The sequence below is a fragment of the Rhinoderma darwinii genome, chromosome 3 (genome assembly GCF_050947455.1).
Source record: "Rhinoderma darwinii isolate aRhiDar2 chromosome 3, aRhiDar2.hap1, whole genome shotgun sequence".
Taxonomy (NCBI): Eukaryota; Metazoa; Chordata; class Amphibia; order Anura; family Rhinodermatidae; genus Rhinoderma; species Rhinoderma darwinii.
Window position 1 is genome coordinate 302,170,799 of NC_134689.1, and position 19,940 is coordinate 302,190,738.

At 42.0% G+C, this 19,940-nt stretch overlaps 1 protein-coding gene across 1 annotated transcript in view; it reads left to right on the plus strand.

Annotated features, from left to right (window-relative positions):
• The window catches only part of LOC142750452 (aminopeptidase N-like), a 175,483-nt gene that overhangs the window by 48,356 nt on the left and 107,187 nt on the right, over positions 1-19,940 (plus strand). The gene's annotated exons all lie outside the window — the stretch shown is intronic.

The following is a 19,940-nucleotide window of genomic DNA, read 5'->3' on the forward strand; positions in this document are numbered from 1 at the left end:
GTATTTTACAGGAATTAAATAAATCAGAGGTGAAGTGTAACAAAAAAAAATTTAAAAAAATTCTGTAACACATTAAGAGTTAACAGAGAAACACAACTCAATATTTATTACGCTGACTCTAGGGATGCACGATGCATCGAAACTTCGATACTGTTTCGATACTGTGCATCCCTAAACGGTTCGATACCGCTATTTCCTGTATTTCAATACATAGCTGCACAGCTAAGTATAGTAATACATGAACGTATGAGAGCGGGGCAGCGGCCGTGTTATACAGCCATTGCCCCGCTCCTGAGTCCTGACAAGTGCGCACCGTCAGGATGATGCGATGCGGCCGGCGCTGCAGTAATGATCTGCGGCACTGAAGACAGAACATGGCGGGCGCACTACAAAACACCCCCATGTTCTGTCCTCGGAGCCTGAACCGCCGCTCATTAGTGCAGCGCCGGCCGCATCTCCTCATGCTGACCACGCGCGCACTTCCTGTCAGGAGCGGGGCAATGGCTGTATTACACAGCCGCAGCCCCGCTCTATAACGGCGGAGATCAGAGAAACCTCTATTCCCCTGAATGCTGCGATCACAGCGGACTGCAGCATTCAGGAGAAAATGAGAAGGGGGGGATGCCCCTGGATCGCGTCACAGGGAATTCCTGTGACGCGATCCAGGGACATACCATATATGGGCAGACAGCCCAGGGTCTATTGACGGACCCCAGGGCTGTCTTACCATATTTCTTGTTGTTAGGGCATACTTGGGTATGTCCTAACAACAGCCTGTGTGCTATCTGTCCACAGGCTAATGTACTGGCACATATCTGATATATGTCAGTACATTAAAGATTTAAAAATAAAGTAAAAACAAAGTATTGTTAAATTTTAAAAAAAATACACATTCACCTTTTTTACAATAAACAAATTAAAATAAGTCTCAATACATAAAATATACACATTCAGTAATGGCGCGCACAATAATTTTTTTGCATCATTTATGATGTGTACGCTGTAAAAAAAAAATGAAATAAACACTGCTTTCTATCACTTATTAATGTGAGGCGCAAGGTGCGATGAATTTAACAACCATGTTCCTCACATCAATAGTAATTAACCCCATCATGTACCTCACACATTAACCCATTATGACTGAGAAACAGGATGGGATTAATTACTATTAATGTGAGGCACATTAAAAATTCATCACACTTCGCGCCTCACATCAGAAAACTGAAGAACTTTTTTTTTTTATTACTGTTGGCAAAGTATCGAAATTGTTATCGAAATCGCAATACTAAACGAAGTATCGGTATCGAAGTCCAAATTCTGGTATCGTGACATCCCTAGCTGACTCTGCAATTTATTTATTTTTAAACATGCCACATGTTGCCCTTGTGTGCTACTTGACTGAAACACAGACCTCAGAAATAAGAAAGCACCTTGTGAATTTAGGGGCCTCCTTTTTATTAGGATGTTTTCCAGGCACCATTAGGTTTGCAGAGGCCTTGAGGTGCCAAAACAGAAAAAAAAGTACCAAGACATTTCTCCAGGGATGTAGTGAGCATTTTGACCTGACAAATGTTTCATAGATTTTATTAGAATTGAGCCGTGAACATGGCCATTGCCCCACATACCCCTGAAGACACAGTTTCTACGGAGAAACATGGGGGGGCATTGAATGTTTTTTTAATTAACAAATTGTCTCAGACATGTAGTGTGGATGGGATCTGCACTATGTGCCTAATCATTTGATACTCACGTGCAAGGATTGATACAGGTTATTGTAGAGCCCTCTGGCAACACTCTTTAAAATAAGTGTGTTTTCTAGTTCTGAATAAAAATTATATTTTAATATTAGGATTAAAGAAGCTACTTTTTAGTAGAGTGGGAAAAAGGGTATTCTTTTGCCCTCGAGCAAACAGTTGTTTGGGCACATAGCTGGACTCAGAAGGGAAGGAGCACCATTTGGTCTATAGAGCACAGATCTTGCTGTATTAGTGTTCGGACGCCGTCGCCTTTGCAAAGGTACCAGTACTGTATAAACCCCTGAGAAGTGACCCTATTTTAGAAACTGCACCCCTCAAGGCATTCTGTGAAATTGCCAATTTTTCCATAGATATGCCATTTCAGTACCCAAGATGTTCTGTCCTGTTTGCGCCACTATGAAAAGACAGCTTTATAATTATTATGCTGTGTTTCCTGGTTTAAGAAACACCCTACATGTGGCCCTAATCTTTTCCACCAAGCACTATTGGAGCCTAATTTGGTGATTTACACTGCATTGGCTGACAATTGCATAGGCTTCGGGGTACATAATAAAATAAAACCCCCAAGAAGTGTTGAAAACGACACACCTCAAGGTATTTTTCAAAGTGCAGAGAGCATTTTAACCCCACAGGTGTTTTCCAGAAGTTAATGTGCAGCAGATGGTGAAAATTCAAAATGTAAATTTTTCTACGGATATGCAAACTTAGCGCCAAATATGTGGTGCCCAGCTTGTGCCACTGGAAACACAAACTCCATAGAATTTTAAGAGGGTTCTCCCGGCAATGCAAATGCCATATACGTGGATGTAAACTGCTGTTTAGGCAAACTGTAGGGCTTAGGATTGAAGGAGCACCATTCGGCTTTTGAAACGTGGATTTTGTTTGGTAGTAGTCTTGTTTGTGATTTTACTGGTATTTCAATATATAATGTGGGAGCATTTGTAAGCCGGACTGAGTACAGGGCTTAATAAGGTGGTATAATAATGGGGTAAATAAATAATTACAATAATTCATAAATAGCTGCATGCATTAAAGCAATCCTTTATGCACAGGCCAGTGATAAATGTTGTCATCAGAGGTCTACGTTCAGAGTTTTAAAAACTTTTGGACTTAATTAGGGACTTAATAATTAGAATCAGAATATTCTACATGCTTCCCAAAATATGTAAGCCTGGTAATCCAGGGAGACCAATCATCTCAGGCATAGAAACCCTCACTGAAAAAAATCTTAGGATGGGTAGAATGTGTCCAGAAACTATTGGTAAGAAATACAACGTGCTATGTCCAGGACACCACCAACCTACAGAACAAAGGTCCCCGCCCCAATGATGCCATCCTAGCCCCCATGAATGAGGAGTCCTTGTATTCAAACATCCCATATGAGGCTGGACTAACCGCCTGCCAGGTGTATCTTGACGCTAGTGGGATTGCTTCTGAGTCTGTGCTACAAATCACTAAGTTTATTCTTACACACAAATATTTATCTTTTGGCAAATAAATATATCTACAACTCAATGAACCACCATGGATGCTAGTGCAATACGCAAACATCTACATGGCAAGACTGGAAAGTGACTTCTTAGCCTTCTGCTCCATCAAACCCTTGCTCTACTTTCATTACATAGATGATATCCTAATTATCTGAACTGACTCTGAACAAGAACTAATAACATTTTATGAGAGATTCAATGAATTTCATCCCACCATAAATCTAACATTGAACTATTCATATATGGAAATTGACTTTCTGGACACCACCATAAAAATTCAAAACAGCGAAATACAGACATCCTAGTATAGTAAACGTATTGATCTGCATACATACCTCAGATGGGATAGCTTCCACCCCAAACACATCAAAAAGACCATTGACAGTCCAGAAAAGCCAAGCCATCAGATATAATCGTATCTGCTTCAGCCCAACAGACAGGGATGAACACTTAAACCATCTTAAAAGGACATTTTTAAATCAGGGTTACCATCCGACTTCAATTTATGGCCAAATCATCAGAGCCACCAGGACACCTAGAAGTCAACGTCTCTAATACAGAGAAAAATTTGTATTAGAGATTTAGTATCTGTATCCTCAGGACACAAATACAATTGAATACTATGGCACAGCAGGAAACTTTCTGCTCCCTCTTCTGCCATTCACTCTTGCTGGAGCTAAATCCCCGGCCAAAGCGTTGCCGACCCCCTGCCGGGGATTCCACTGCAGGAGGTGCCTCTGAAGTCACTGACCTTATATGGACAGTGAAGTCAGGGCTATCTCTATGAGCAGAATTCCTGGCCAGGGCGTCAGCAACACTTTGGCCAGGCATTCTGGGGCTCCAGGAGTAGCCCATGACTTCACTGTCCATATAAGCGGAATCCACAGCCAGAGCATTGCCGACGCCAAAACCGGGGATTCCGCTCATAGAGGGAGCCACAATGGCTTTATCTACAGGGGGGGGGGTGGGAGTATCTACAGGGGGAGTATGTGGCACTATCTACAGGGGAAGTATGTGGCAATATCTATAGGGGGAGTGTGTGGCACTATCTACATGGGGGAGTATGTGGCACTATCTGCAGGGGGAGTGTGTGGCACTATCTACAGAGGGAGTATGTCACACTATCTACAGGGAGGTGTGTGGCACTATCTACAGAGGGGCTGTGTGGCATCATCTATATGGGGGCTGTGTGTGGCTTCATCTATAGTGGGGGTATGTGGCATCATCTACAAGGGGGCTGTGTGGCATCATCTACAGCAGGTGTTTGGCATCTACAGGGGGAGTGTGTGGCATCATCTACAGGGGGGATGTGGCATCATCTACATGGGTGTATGTGCGGCATCATCTACAGGGGGACCATGTGGAACTATCTACAGGGGCACTGTGGCATCATCTACAGGGAGCAGTGTATTGCACTATCTACAGGGAGCAGTATGTGGCATCATTATATACATGGAGCAGTATGTGGCAATATCTACTGGGGGCAGTGTGGAGTACCATCTACAAGGGGCACTGTGTGTGGCACTATCTACGCTACTTTTTAAATTACACACCTAAATTACGCACTGTTATTTTCCGCAATATCTAAACTAAGTTACCTAAAAAGCAAAAGAAACCAAAGAAAAAAAGTCTGCTGCGGATTTCCACTGCGGCCTGTCCACAGCAAATTCGCCACGTCTGAACATGCCCTATCCACAGTGATATCCGCCACGTCTGAATTAACTGCCAAATATGCAGATTTGTTGCGTAATTGCCGCGAATTTGCAGCAAAATCTGCAGCGAAAATTTTCCGTTGTGTCTGAACCTGGCCTTTAGGGTCTTTATGTTGGAGAAACAGGACAGAAACTGAAAGCCAGGATAAGGTCTCATCGCCACACAATTAAAGACAAAAAAACTATTTTACCTGTGGCTAAACAATTTTGTAGTCCAGGAAAGAACATATGAAAGTTGTTATAGTGAAAGTCAATTTAAAATCCCAAGGAGAAAGAATGGCCTGAGAGTACAAATTTATGACAGTCTTTAAAACACTTAACATAGAACTGAATTTATAGCAAGGATTTATGTTATGTTACAACATCTAAGGTATCTGCTCTGAATATAGTAGGGGCTTAATCTCTCTGATCTAACATTTGAAAACATTTTATTTTTTAACCCCTTAAAGGCTATGTAAACCTTTGAAAGGCAATTTTTTTATTTTTTTAATAAAAAGGCTAGTTAGTGTGTTTGGTGCAACTTTATAAATACTTTTTATTAAAAATTAGTTTTACTTTTTTCAATCTGGCTTTATTCCTGGGAGGTCCACTTCTGGGGAATATCCGCAGAGTCCAGGTGGTTTCACAGGTAGGGGGAAATGTAAACCGACAATGGGCGTTGGCATCTCTTGATGCGGCCAAGGCCTTGGACTCCGTGGAGTGGAGATATCTGCAAGCGGTATTGTCTCAATTTGGATATGGATCTGGATTTTCCAAATGGATATCCATTCTATATAAGCGCCCCAGGGCAAATCTATTGGTTAATGGTATGGGTACAGCCTTTTTTGATCTGAGTTGAGGCACTAGACAGGGATGTCCGCTATCCCCTCTTCTATTTGCTTTAGCTATAGAACCTCTTGCCATCCACATACGTCAGGATCATATATTTCGGGGAGTGCTAATTGGTAATAGAGAAAGCAGAATAGGCCTGTATGCGGACGATTTAGTTCTCTACATGTCCGATGTTCATGATACTCTTCCAATGGCTATTGATATTGTAAATCGTTTTTGCCGCTTTTCTGGCCTTCTGATCAACTGGGCTAAGTCGGCTCTGATGCCTTTGTGGGAAGTGGAATGGCAAGATGTGTATTATAATCTGCCTGTGGTTAACAGTTTTAAATATCTAGGCATATATATCATGAAACTTCCTGTTGAGTCTCATGATAAGAATATATACCCCCTAGAGAATCTTTTTGTAAAGAAATTTAGAGCATGGAAAACTTTTCTGTTGTCAGTGGCAGGAAGGGTAAACTTGGTAAAGATGATCCTCTTACCAAAAGGGATATATTTACTGGAACATGCAGGTGGTCCTATCCCAAGATCTTTTTTTGACAGGCTGCATTCATTGGTGGCTAGTTTTGTTTGGGGGAATCCCGTAGGAAACTTGCTCTCTACAAACTCCAACGTCCAAAAGTCAAGGGTGGATTGGCATTGCCTGAATATATTATATGCCTGATACATTTACTTTTTGAGTGGTCAACCGCACTATTTGAAGGAATGGATTGATCGGAGCATGGAATTTTTCCCTGACTATGCTTTGGGTCAGGTGCTGGGACAATCTGTCCTGTGGCCTGTGCTGGAGAACCCCACTTTGTTCAGACTGAAATTATTTCTACTTCATAGACTTGCACATCAGGTTTGGAAGGCAGCTAAGCTGATGTGTGGTTTTGGGGATCTGGAGGAGGGGACACCGTTGTGGGGAAATCCCATGTTCCCGCACCTACACATGTTGGAGGGGTCCGAGTTTTGGAAGTCCAATCGGGTTTTGTGTCTTGGGGATGTTTATAAGGAAAATGTGTTATTATCATTCACTCAGATGATGGAAATCTATAATTTACATCGTACCAAATTCTTCAGATATTTGCAACTACGACATGCGTTAATCTCACAATTTTGAACGCAGTCCCCGTCTCTTTCGAAGTTCCCGTTGATAGGAGTTCTGAAGACACAGGGACCTAAGGGTATTATTTCGGCAATATACACTCATCTTCTGAATGCAAAAACTGAGTCGAGTGCACTCCCTGTGCAGGCTGCATGGAAAACAGTTATCCACAATTTATCCAAGGAGGATTGATCAGAGGCCCTGGAGTCTTATTTATTGGTATCTCCTATCAATAATAGACTGTCCCAACTGTACATAATACACCAGTGTTACCTTACACCAACTCGTTTATACCGTATGGGTAGGCTGTCACATACAGAATGTCATAGATGTCACTCTTCACGGGCAAACTTTATACATCTTATTTGGGGATGCCCGTGTATTAGTTCCTTCTGGGACGGGGTACTTGAGGTCTTGAATGGGATTGTATCGGTGCCTATACCAAAGACCCCGGAAATTTGTCTATTGGGACTGATGCAGGAGGAGAGTTGGCCATTTCACACTCGTATATTTATTAGGGAGACTTTGTTTCTGGCTAGGAAAGCTATAGCCTTGAGATGGATGGAGGATAGACCTCCCATGCTTACACAATGGAAATCTCTGGTTAATAATGTCATCCCATTTGAGAGAGTGGTCTACAGTAATAGGAAATGTTGCCACAAGTTTGGGAAAATTTGGGATGGTTGGCTCTCCTCCTCTACGACCTTAGACCCGGGAAACACTATGCACTCTTTATTACATAGGCTGACAGGGGAGGGTGGGACGTGATAGAAATGTTTAGATATTGTATTTGCATATTGTACTTTATTCTTTTTGCACCTTTCTTATGCGTGTCTGTATATGGACTTAACTCGACTTATGTCATATAAATACTTTGTCGACGTGTGGGTCAGACATACTGCCTGAAATGTACTCGGTGTTGTCCAAACGATGACCTGACTAATATCTAATCATTCTAAATTCATTGATGTCTGATATAATGTAAGATTGTATATTCTTTATTGAGTTCAATAAAACGAGTTTAAAAAAAAATAATTTGTTTTACTTTTTAAGATACAGCTGCCCTTCATTCTTTATACAGAGCAGCTGTATCTAGCTCTATTCACTAAATCCATCAGTCTCGTGGACCTGATGGGTTTAGTGACAGCGAGTCCTGTGTGAATCCACCTGTAAACTATCACATCTAAGTTCAAAGGTGTTGGCCCTAATGACCAATATTTTTTTTTTTCCTCCCTGTCTTCCAAGAGTCATAACTTTTTTATTTTTATGTAGACAAAGCCATATGAGGGCTTATTTTCGCATGGCGAGTTGTCTTTTTCAATTGCACAATTTTTGGGTGTATGTATTAGAATGATTACATTTTATTATTTTTTTGGGGGAAGGAATTGAAGAGAAACAGCTAATCCAGCATTGATTTTCATGTTTCAAATTTATGCTGTTCACTATCCGGTGTAAATAACATGTTAACTTTATTCTATGGGTCAGTACGATTACGGCGACACCAAGTATTTAGAGTTTTTTTATGTTTTAGTATTTGTGCACAACTAAGACACTTTTAAACAAAAATTATTTGTTTTTGCATCCCTGCGTTCCAAGATCCGTAACTTTTTCCATCCATTTAGACATATGTGGGTTTGTTTTTTGCGGGACGAGATGTAGTTTACATTGGTGCTATTTTGGAGTATATGGGACCTACTGATTAACTTTTATTTATTTTTTGTTAGAGGGAATGGAAAGAAAAAGCATTTTCGTCATTGTTTTTGTGTATTTTTTTTACTGTATTCTTTTTTTTTTTTTTTTTAATAGACTTTAGTTACTGTTTTCATTTTTTTTAGTTCCACTAGAGGACTTTACAATGCGATCTTCTGATCGCAGAAATAGTTCTTTGGTATACTTAGTATACCAAAGCATTATTGCCTGTCAGTGTAAGGGTATGTTCACACCAGGGCGTCCGTAACGGCTGAAATTACGGGGATGTTTCAGCCTGAAAACATCCCCGTAATTTCAGCCTTAACGGCATGTGCAGGCGCTTGAACGCCATGTCTATTACGGGCGTAATTTGCGCTGCTATTCATTGGAGTCAATGAATAACGGCTCCAATTACGGCCAAAGAAGTGACAGGTCACTTCTTTGACGCGGGCGTCTATTTACGCGCCGTCATTTGACAGCGGCGCGTAAATTACGCCTCGTGTGAACAGACAAACGTCTGCCCATTGCTTTCAATGGGCAGATGTTTGTCAGCGCTGCTGAGGCGCTATTTTCGGACGTAATTTTGGGCAAAAACGCCCGAATTACGTCCGTAAATAGGCCGTGTGAACATACCCTAAGGCTATGTTCACACGCTTAACAAAAAACGGCTGTAAAATACAGAGCTATTTTCAAGCAAACAGCCTCTGATTTACAGCCGTTTTTTATGCATAAGCGTTTTTTGATGCGTTTTTTATGCCCATTTTTTGAGCTGTTTTTCTATTGAGTCAATGAAAAACGGCTCCAAAAACGGCTCAAGAAGTGACATGCACTTCTTTTTTACGGATCTTTTTTTACGTGCCCTTTTTAAAAACGGGGCGTAGAAAAATGCCCCGTGGGAATGGAACGCCATTTTTCCCATTGAAATCAATGGGCAGATGTTTGGTGGTGTTCAGCCCCCGTATTGTCAGCCGTTTTTCGGTGTGTTTACCTCTGGCATGGCCTAATAGGCATATAGCCAAGGTAGGCATGGGGGCTTTTGTCAGGCCTCCAGCTGCCATGGCAACCCGTCGGCAGCCGGAGATCACGTTCGCGGGCCGCTGATTGGTGACAGAGGGAGCCCACTTCCTCTGTCAAACCACTTAAATGCCAAGGTCGCTGTTGATTGCAGCATTTAAGGGGTCAAACGGCCGATATTGACATTCGCAGCTGGGCTCCTGTAGTGATTGTGCAGGCACAGCTTGCACGATCACAATCACGTATATGCATAGCGGAATGCGCAAATAGTACCTTTCCTTGCTGTGCGTGTACCTGATTATGCGCTAAGGCATTAATTAAATCAATGTTTCTAAAAAGTTCTTCTAAAATAAATTACTGTACCGTTCATTATCAGCCGATTCCGTCTGTTCAGCGGAACTGATGGCTCAGCTGAGAGCGTATTCTGTGTGTGTCTAACACACAGGATCACAATTATAATAATTACATATTATATTATTACCTGTGTGTTAGACAATTAAAAATATTTTTAGAATCATATAAAACATTGATTTAATTTAAAAAAAGCAAAAAAAAAAAAAAAAGCTTTCAAAAGGTGTACATAGCCTTTAAGGGTATGTTCACACGGCTTATTTACGGACGTAATTCCGGCGTTTTCCGCCTCGATTTACGTCCGAAAGTGCGGCTCGATAGCGTCGGCAAACATCTGCCCATTCATTTGAATGTGTCTTTCGATGTTCTGTTCCGATGGTCATTTTTTTTACGCCCCGCTGTCAAAAGGCGGGGCGTAAATAGACGTCCGCGTCAAAGAAGTGCCTGTCACTTCTTCAGACGTTAAATGGAGCCGTTTTTCATTGACTCCATGGAAAAACAGCTCCATTTTCGTCCGTAATTGACGCAGCGAAAAAGCGCCTCAACATGCCATTACGCCTGAAATTACGGAGCTGTTTTCTCCTGAAAACAGCCCCGTTATTTCAGCCGTAACGGATGCTGCCGTGTGAACATACCCTAACTCTCCAAGCCCATTTTGATGTTTTTTCAATGGACATTTCATATACCACATCTCTGCTCTTTTGCTGATGAAGAGACCTGAGCAGACTCAAAAGCTTGCTGTTTAATATTATTTCGTTTTGTTAGCCTTTAAAAGGTAACATATCTGCAAGATTACTTTTTTTCTCTTACTGAGAGCAATAAAACGCAAAAATTCAACTGGCTAACACAGTATTAATATCCCCCTTTTGGAATACATCTTTCTTGGGACCTTCCTTTCTTTGCGTCGCCCTGGCACCATACAGGCTCCCTCGCTTCCAGCAGATATGCTTGGGGCCTCCCCTTCCTGGTTCCCAAATATTTGGGCCTTGATAACCACTTCTTGAAACAAAGGAATGTTCCCCTTTTGCCTGCACATTGAGATATTTTTTTATCCCCATCTTACTAGAGTTATCATTTTTTTATTTTTTCGTTGACTGAGCTACGTGAGGTGTTGTTTTTTGCGAGACAAGCTTTGCTGTTTTTAGTACAATTTTGGGGTACTTGCGACTTTTTGATGACTTTTTACTCCAGTTTTTGGAAGGTGAGGTGAACAAAAAGCAGCAATTCTAGAGTTTTGTTTTTTTCATTTTATTTTTTTACAACATTCACTGTGATGGATAAATAACATGATAGTTTTATAATTCGGGTCGTTTTGGATGTGGAGATACCAATTATGTAGAGTTTTAAAAAATATATATTTTTTAGTCCCACTAAAAGACTTGAAGAACCAAGTATAATTGTAATGACAGGGATAGGGAAACAGACAAGTGAGCCCTAATCTACCCGCCACTCAGTCCCTGCCTACTTGCAACGACCCGCCCTAGGCGACGGGGTACAACTCTGGGCGACGGTCCCTACACTCAGTAAGTGCACGACAGACAACCAGACAAGGAAACACAGAACAAAGGAAAACGGGGCAGTTGCCCACGGCAACACCGTGAGCAACAAGAGAAGTAAACGAGCCGAGTCAAACCAGGAGCGTACGAGGTGCCAAACGCAGAGCAGGAGAGTAGTGAACAAGCCAAGTCAAACCAGGAGTGTACGAGGTACCAAACGCAGAGCAGAAGAGTAGTCAGTAAGCCAGGGTCAATACGAAGCAGGGACAAGTAGTTCAAGAAGCTGCAGCAGGGCCAGGAAACCAACAGAGAAGAATCACAAGCAAGGAGGAACAGGAAAGGCAGGTATAAATAGACAGAGGGTGGGAGCTAGCTCCGTCTGGCCAGGCTGTGATAGGCTCTCCCACTCCTAAGCCTGCCATCCTGAGTGGTGGAAGATGGAGTCAGTCTCACAGACATAGAAGCAGGTGCAGACTGATTACCTATGGGCGTGGATACAGAAGCTGTGCCTGGCAGATCCTTAACAATAATAGTATGGTATAAGGCAGTTTGTTATGCCTCTCAGTTTTACACTGACAGGCATTTTATTAGGCCCTGCCTTCAGAAGACCCTAATGTGCTTATGTAGATGGTAGAACTAAGGACCATTGTTTGGCCTCTGGTTGTCACAACTTCGATCCCGGACGTTACAGCAGTGTCAGCTGTCGTATACAGTGTTACAGTGTAGTGTCAGCTGTCGTGATGGCATTTTGCTTCTGCTTCTGAGCCCGCGCCATCACTGTACATGGGTTTGCTGGAGAATTCCTTTTCAATAGCGTCATATATATATGGCGGATGTGGGGAAGGGATTAAAAGGTAGCACTTTCAGACCAAGCTGTTGGACATGCCTAAATAAAAGCAAACATGACCCCATGTCAATTAAAAATAATGTAGAAGATTATAAAACTCCTTCAAGATGGAAATCCAACAGAGATATTGCTTGTCCCCAGGCAGCTGTGTGTAAAATTTGGTGCAAGTATAAACAAAATGGGAAGGTTATAAAAGGAAAACATACGGGTAGACCAAGGAAGACGTCAAATAGTCAAGATAGAAAACGCAAGGCAAAATGGCTTGAAACAGAAAAAGCACAACAATACAAATGAAAACAAATGGACAGAAACAGGAGTCAATGTTTGTAACAGAACTGTAAGAAATTGACTGAACGAAATGGGATTTAAATATACAAATTCCAAATTAAAACAAGCATTGACACCTAAGAAGAAGAAAACAAGGTTACAGCGGGCTAAAGAAAAGCAATAATGGGGACTGCAGGATTGGGATGAAAGTGATATTCAATCACGAACCACCAATCTGTATTGGCCAAGGAGAAGAATCTGGAACTTTTGTCTGGTGCCGTTCTAATGAAACATATTAAGTTGACTGCCTGAAGAAAACAATCACATTTCTTCACTCATTTATGATATGGGATTGCATGTCAGGTAAAGGACCAGGGAAGATGGCAATCATTACCACAGCAGTCAATGTACAAGTGTACGTATACATCATGGATACTTTTCTCATTCCATCAATAGGTTTTTGGAATGATTAAGTCATTTTTCAGGATGATAATGCATCTTGCCACAGAGCAAAGAGTGCTAATGCTTTTCTTAAGCAAAGGCATATCAGTATCTTAACACGATTGAAAATTTCTGGTGGAAACAAAAAAAAATTGGTCCATGACAAGGCTCCATCCTGCATAACTGATCTGTCAAACGCTTTTGAAGAAAGTTGGTACCAGCTTGATGTAAAATATTGTTTAGCATTAGTGAAGTCCATGTCTCAAAAAATTAAAGCCGTCATAAAAGCCCAAGAAGGAGATATAAAGTACTAAATTGACTTCTTTGTTGTTGAGTATGTGATTTTTTTCGTTTCCCCCTCTACTTCTTCTGGAAACAATTATGCCATAAAAAAAAATAAATTCCATTTTGTAAAATACTTTAATTTTTTTATTTGTTTGAGGTGTGTTTTATGACAACAGAATGTTCAGCTGATAAATAAACATGGTTTTGTGTCATATCTGTGATTTGTGTATTTTATACAAAGTATAAAGCTGGGTGAACATCCTCTAAGTGTGGTGATTCCATAATTGTTGCTAGGGGTTGTACATTACCTGTATTCTGATCTATACCACTTTATTCACATTTTTTCTCCGTAATAGCTATAGAAACAAGACATAGAATACATTTGATTGCCCATGAACAATTCAAAAAACACCTATCACATCCACTAAATGTATTAAAAACATCAGTCTTATTGTAAATGTGTGTTTCGTATTTAGAGGTAAAGCTAAAGTTTTGTGGGTCCTGGTGCAAAAGTTCAGCCTGGGCCTATTTTCCTACATTCATTCATGAATTAGTTATGATATCTTGTACATATATTACAGAGGTGGACATATCGCCAGAGCAGCCAGTTAGGCTGCACAGGGGCCCGGAGTGGTTGGGGGCCCACTCAGCTGTCCTAAACGCTGTGTGCATAGATCGGCACAGGTCCCTCATCCTCTTTGGGCCCCCATGCCCGAGGTATAAGAAGGCTCACGCTGCCCGGCATATAACATTTTTGGCCGGGCAGCACGGGACCCCTCATGCCCGGTGGTGTCGCTAGCACCGGATGGGGGACACGATGCTAGCGGCAGCCACATTCAATTGCATCTGCGTCCTAAGGACGCAAATACAATTGAATACTATAGGCTGCAGGTCACGTTTTTTTTTTGGGGGGGGGGCGTTGTGTGATAATATACAGGGAGAGAGGGAGCTGTGTGGTGCAATTTACAAGGGCAGGGGGAGAAGCTTTGTGACACTATATACAATGGGAGGGGAACTCCCTGACACTATATACAAGGGGAGGGGGAGAAGTGTGACACTGCCTTAAACAAGTGGGGGTATCGCTGTGTGGCACGATGTACAAGAGAGGTAGGGAGCTGTGTGACACTATATACAAGGGAAGGGGGAGCTGTGTGTCCCTATATACAAGGGGGGAGCTGTGTGTCACTATATACAAAGGGGGGCTGGGTGGCACTATATACAAGGGGTGCTGGGTGGCACTATATACAAGAAGGGGGCTGTGTGGCACTATTTACAAAAGGGGAGCTATATGGCACAATATAAAAGGGGGTGCTGTGTGGCACTATCTACAGGGAATGCTGTGGCGCTATATACAAGTGGGGCATTATTACTGTGTGGGGGCACAAAGGGAGTACAATTACTGATGGGGCACTTTTATTGTGTCGAGCACTTAGGGATCATTATTACCATCCGAGGCACTGTGGATTACGAGTTTGTTTAGAGGATGGGATATTGGTGGGGAGGATGCTGGAAAAGCTGAAACCAACATGTCTGTGCGTCAAATTCTGCGGAGACAAGTCGTGGCTGGAATAAGTGGTCACAGTGGTTTAGGCCGGATGGAGAAGAAAAGGGAAAGTGAACGACACTAATCAGAGGAAACCACCTGTGAGTCACTAAATATAAATGTGCTGTAACCATTTATATAGTCTGCAGAGGTCCTGTATATAACTGGCATCTACCACTATATGGTCACTATATGGGGGTAATATTATATCATGTGCAGAGCTCCTGTGTATAACTGCCATCTACCACTATATGGTCACTATATGGTGGTAATATTGGTCTTTGTATAGTGTTTCTTATTCAGTAACAATATGGGGGTATTATTCAGTCATTATGTGGTTATGGTGTGGTGGTATTATTCAGTAACAGTATGGCAGTATTATTCAGTCACCATGTGGTTATGGTGTGGCGGCAGGGCCGGCCTTAAGATAGATGGTGCACCCTCACCATAAAAAAAATGCCCCATTAAAAAGTATAATGCCCCCCACAGTATAATGGACGATATAGTGCGCCCACACGATATAGTGCCCTATATAGTGCCCGGACACAGTATAATGCCCCTTTAGTGCCCCCATACAGTGTAATAATAATATATTATATTATAACCCCTTCAAGGACCCAGTATTTTGTCCTCTAATTGTGCCCAAACAGTATTATGCCCCCTAAGTTCCACACGCAGTATATTGCCACCTGTAGTACCCCTACACAGTATAATGTCCGCTTAGTGGCCCCCACACAGTATAATTTCCCCCTCCCCTGACTGCCACACACAGCTCCCCCCTGCAGATAGTGTCCCCTGTAGATTGTGCCATACAGCCTCCCTGTAGACAGTGCTATACAGCCCCCACCTCCCCCTTGTAGACAGTGCCATATAGCCCCCACCTCCCCCATGTAGACAGTGCCATACAGTCCCCCATCACCCCCTTGTAGTAGACAGTATCCTACGACGTGATCCTTGCATAGGCCGGCGTGATCCTGTAGCCTAGTACAGAGTTTCCCAACCTTTTCGGACTCGAGGCACCACTTGAAAAATAAAATTTCCTCAAGGTACCCCTACCAACAATTGTTTTGAGAAAGACAGAAAACTGCTAAAAAAAAAACAAGCACTGCACTTGTAGGGTATGTTCACTCAGCGTTTTTTGTAAGGCAAAAAAAATCTGCCTCAAAATTCCTTCAGGAATTTTGAAGCAGATTTTGAATTGATGGCATTGTTTGTGACCTTTTGTTTTCATTTTTTTCAAGCCGTTGAGGCTAATGCAAAAGACGCAGGCAAAAAAAGCACCAAACGAGCGCTGCATGTATTTTCTACCTCATATTAGTTTCAATTGGAGCTCAGAGGTGGAAACCACTTGAAGACTATCGGTGAAATAACCATCAGCCCCCCACTCACAGTAAAATGAACATGAGCCCACCACTCACAGTAAAGTGACCATCAGCCCCCCACTCACAGATTCCCCCTGTAGATAGTTCCACACAGCCACCTTGTAGGTACTTCCACACAGCCCTCTTGTAGGTAGTGCCAGACAGCCCCCTTGTAGGTAGTGCCATACAGCCTCCTAGTAGGTAGTGAAACACAGCCTACAGCCGCTTGTAGATAGCATCCCCTGCAGATAGTGCCACTGCTACTCCCTAAAGGAGCGAAATCCCCCTGTGGCCAGGGATTCCGCTCCTGGAGCGCTCCGCTTGATGTCTCTGTCCATTTATGGGGCAACTCAGGGGCAACTCCAGGGGCAACTCCTGAAGCTGAATCCCCATCCACAGCATGCACTATGGCTGCTACAGCAGTAGCGACACCACTGAGTGAAGAAGCGCCCGGGCGGAAAGGCAGCTGATGAGTCGCCGGGCTGGGCGCCTCTGCAACAAGCAGGAGAAGGGAGTCAGCGCAGCCGGCCCTGTGTGGCTGTATTATTCAGTAACAATATGGGGGTATAATTCAGTTACTATGTGGTTATGATGTGGTGGTATTATTCAGTATCAGTATGGGGGTATTATTCAGTCAGTATGTGGTTGTGGTTTGGTGGTATTATTCAGTAATAGTATGGGGGTATTATTCAGTCACTATGTGGTTATGATGTGGCCGTATTATTCAGTAACAGTATGGGGTATTATTCAGTCACTATGTGGTTATGGTGTGGTGGTATTATTTAATAACAGTATGGTGGTATTATTCAATCACTATGTGGTTATGGTGTGGCGGTTTTATTCAGTAACAGTATGGGGGTATTACTCAGTCGCTGTGTGGTTTTGGTGTGGAGGTATTATTAGGTAACAGTATGGGGGTATTATATAGCCACTATGTGGTTATGGTGTGGTAGTATTATTCAGTATCAGTATGGGGGTATTATTCAGTCACTATGTAGTTATGGTGTGGTGGTATTATTCAGTAACAGTATGGGGGTATTATTCAGTCACTATGTGGTTATGGTGTGGCGGTATTATTCAGTAACCGTATGGGGGTATTATTCAGTCACTGTGTGGTTATGGTGTGGTGGTATTATTCAGTATCATTATGGTGGTATTATTCAGTCACTATGTGGTTATGGTGTGGTAGTATTATTCAGTAACAGTATGAGGGTATTATTCACTCACTGTGTGGTTATGGTGTGGTGGTATTATTCAGTAACAGTAAAGGGGTATTATTCAGTCACTATGTGGTTATGGTGTGGTGGTATTACTCAGTATATTATACTTATGAGGATGATGATTAGGCTGCAATTGTATCCACTGTGGAGTGGTTTAAAATCTGCTGTAAGAACCACACGTGATATAAGCAGATTTTACTACTGAAATCTATGCAAAGCTATATAAAATTCTTGCCATACTGTACGTATATGGCATGCTACGTATTTTAAAATCGCATGTAATGATGTTTTTGTTAAACTTCATTCACTTGCACTATACTTTAGTTGCCGATTTTCATTGTGGATACCGCACCGAACATTCACATTTAATCCGCAGAATTTGTATATATACAGTACTGTTCAAAAATCTAAGGCAGTTGTGGAAAAATGCTGCAAAGTAAGAATGCTTTCAAAAATAGAAGTTTTAATAGTTATGTTGATCAATTAACAAAATACATTGTGAATGAACAGAAGAGAAATCTAAATCAGAATTTGGTGTGACCACCCTTTGCCTTGAAAACAGCATCAATTCTTCTTGGTACAAGTCACGGATTTTGTAGCATTATAGTCATGTGTATGATGAACACATTATACCAAGCAGGTGATAATGATCATCATTTTTATATGTAGGTTGAAACACAGTCATTAGCTGTAACAGACATAGCTGTGTAAGAAGCTTAAAACTGGGTGAGGAACATCCAAACTCTACTCTGCTACAAAGGTGAGATTGTGGAAGTCAGTTCCATGTCACAGGTCCACCAAGGCAAGACTGAGCACAGCAACAAGACACAGGGTAGTTATACTGCATCAGCAAGGTCTCTCCCAGGCAAAGACTTCAAAGCAGACTGAAGTTTTAAGATGTGCTGTTCAAGCTCTTTTGAAGAAGCACAAAGAAACAGGCAATGTTGAGGACCATAGATGCAGTGGTCGGCCAAGGAAACTTAGTGCAGTAGATCAAAGACACATCCTGCTTACTTCCAACAGGATAGGGGATATATGTGTGATCGCTGGGGGTCCGACCACTGGGACGCATAGCGATGCGGAGAACAGGAGACCGAAAGCCCCCGAAGTGCTCCAGGAGAATGGAGCGCTGGTACGCATACTTGGCCAGTGCTCTATTCATTTCTATGGGACTTCCAGTACTACTGTCTCCGGAATCTCCATACAAATGAATGGAACATTGGTCAAGGAGGCACACCAGCGCTCCATTCTCATGGAGCACTTCAGGGGACTTTCGGTACCCCGTTCTCCTCATCGCTGGTCAGACCCCCAGCGATCACACATGTATCCCCTATCCTGTCGATCGGGGATACATGTGATGAGGGGAAAAAAAACCTTTAAGCGAAGCCGGAGTAGACTTTTTGGGTACGGTACAATAACCTGCCTCTTAAGGCAATTAGGGACTACTGGCTGACTCGAAGATAGATTAAAAATCACACAAAACAGATCAAATGCACGTAGACAAAGAAGCCTGGGTGCAGCCGTCTTTACAGTTACCAGCAATTTGTGAAAAACAAAACAATAATTTTATAAATTGTGAAATATATTCCCCAAACTTATATAAAATTTCAAGTTGGCTTTAGTCTGTTCCAACCTATAACACTTCAAAGTAAAACATGGGCTCAGCACTGATAGATTGAGGAGTGCCCTGTGCTCTGAACTATATTGAATTACTATATTTAATCTTATTTTCCTATTACTTTCTGTCCCACTTCCTTAAGTATGAAGCCCCATGTGCAGTGTTTAATTTCTAGTTACACAATAAGTTAAAAGATATGAGTTCACCTATGATGACATACTTGTACATTGTGTGGCTTTATGAGATATAAATTTATGCGCAGGAGAAAATAATCTTGAAGGGGTTGTACAAGATTAGAAAAACATGAGACTGAGCTGCAGTAGAAGACAAAGTTCATGGACAATCTGTTTTTGGAAGAAAGGAATTTATAGCGAAAATATTACCATAGTCGCTACGCTATTGATTCCATCAAAATAGCAGAACCATTACACAACGGTGACAAATGGAAACCATTTGCACCATATCCGTCACCATGGAAATTAACCTATGGTTTCCGTTAGTTTCAGTTTGGTTTTTGTTCATAGGTTCCCCTGATGGAAAGCTCCGACGGAACACATCAACGGAACCCGGACGCAGATGTGAACAAAGCCTTACTGTGTTCTACAGTGTTTTTCTTTCGTATTCTTGCAGACATCATAACCCAATAAATTTGATAAATAACAGGTCAAAGTATTACATATTGAGAATTAAAGGGGTTATCTGGGAAGTGAACATTTTTTAGTAGAGGCTGCAAATGAAGTAAGTAAACCAAAAAATCAATACTTACCTATCCTTGCCCCGGTGATCCCACTCTGTCGGTATGGCGGTTATTTACATCCACATAGCATGTGACCTCTGCAGACAATCAGAAGTCTCAGTGGGGCTCTATGTGACAATTTGTACAATGGAGAAGACTTTACAAGTCTTCCAAGAGAAATGCTATATCTGA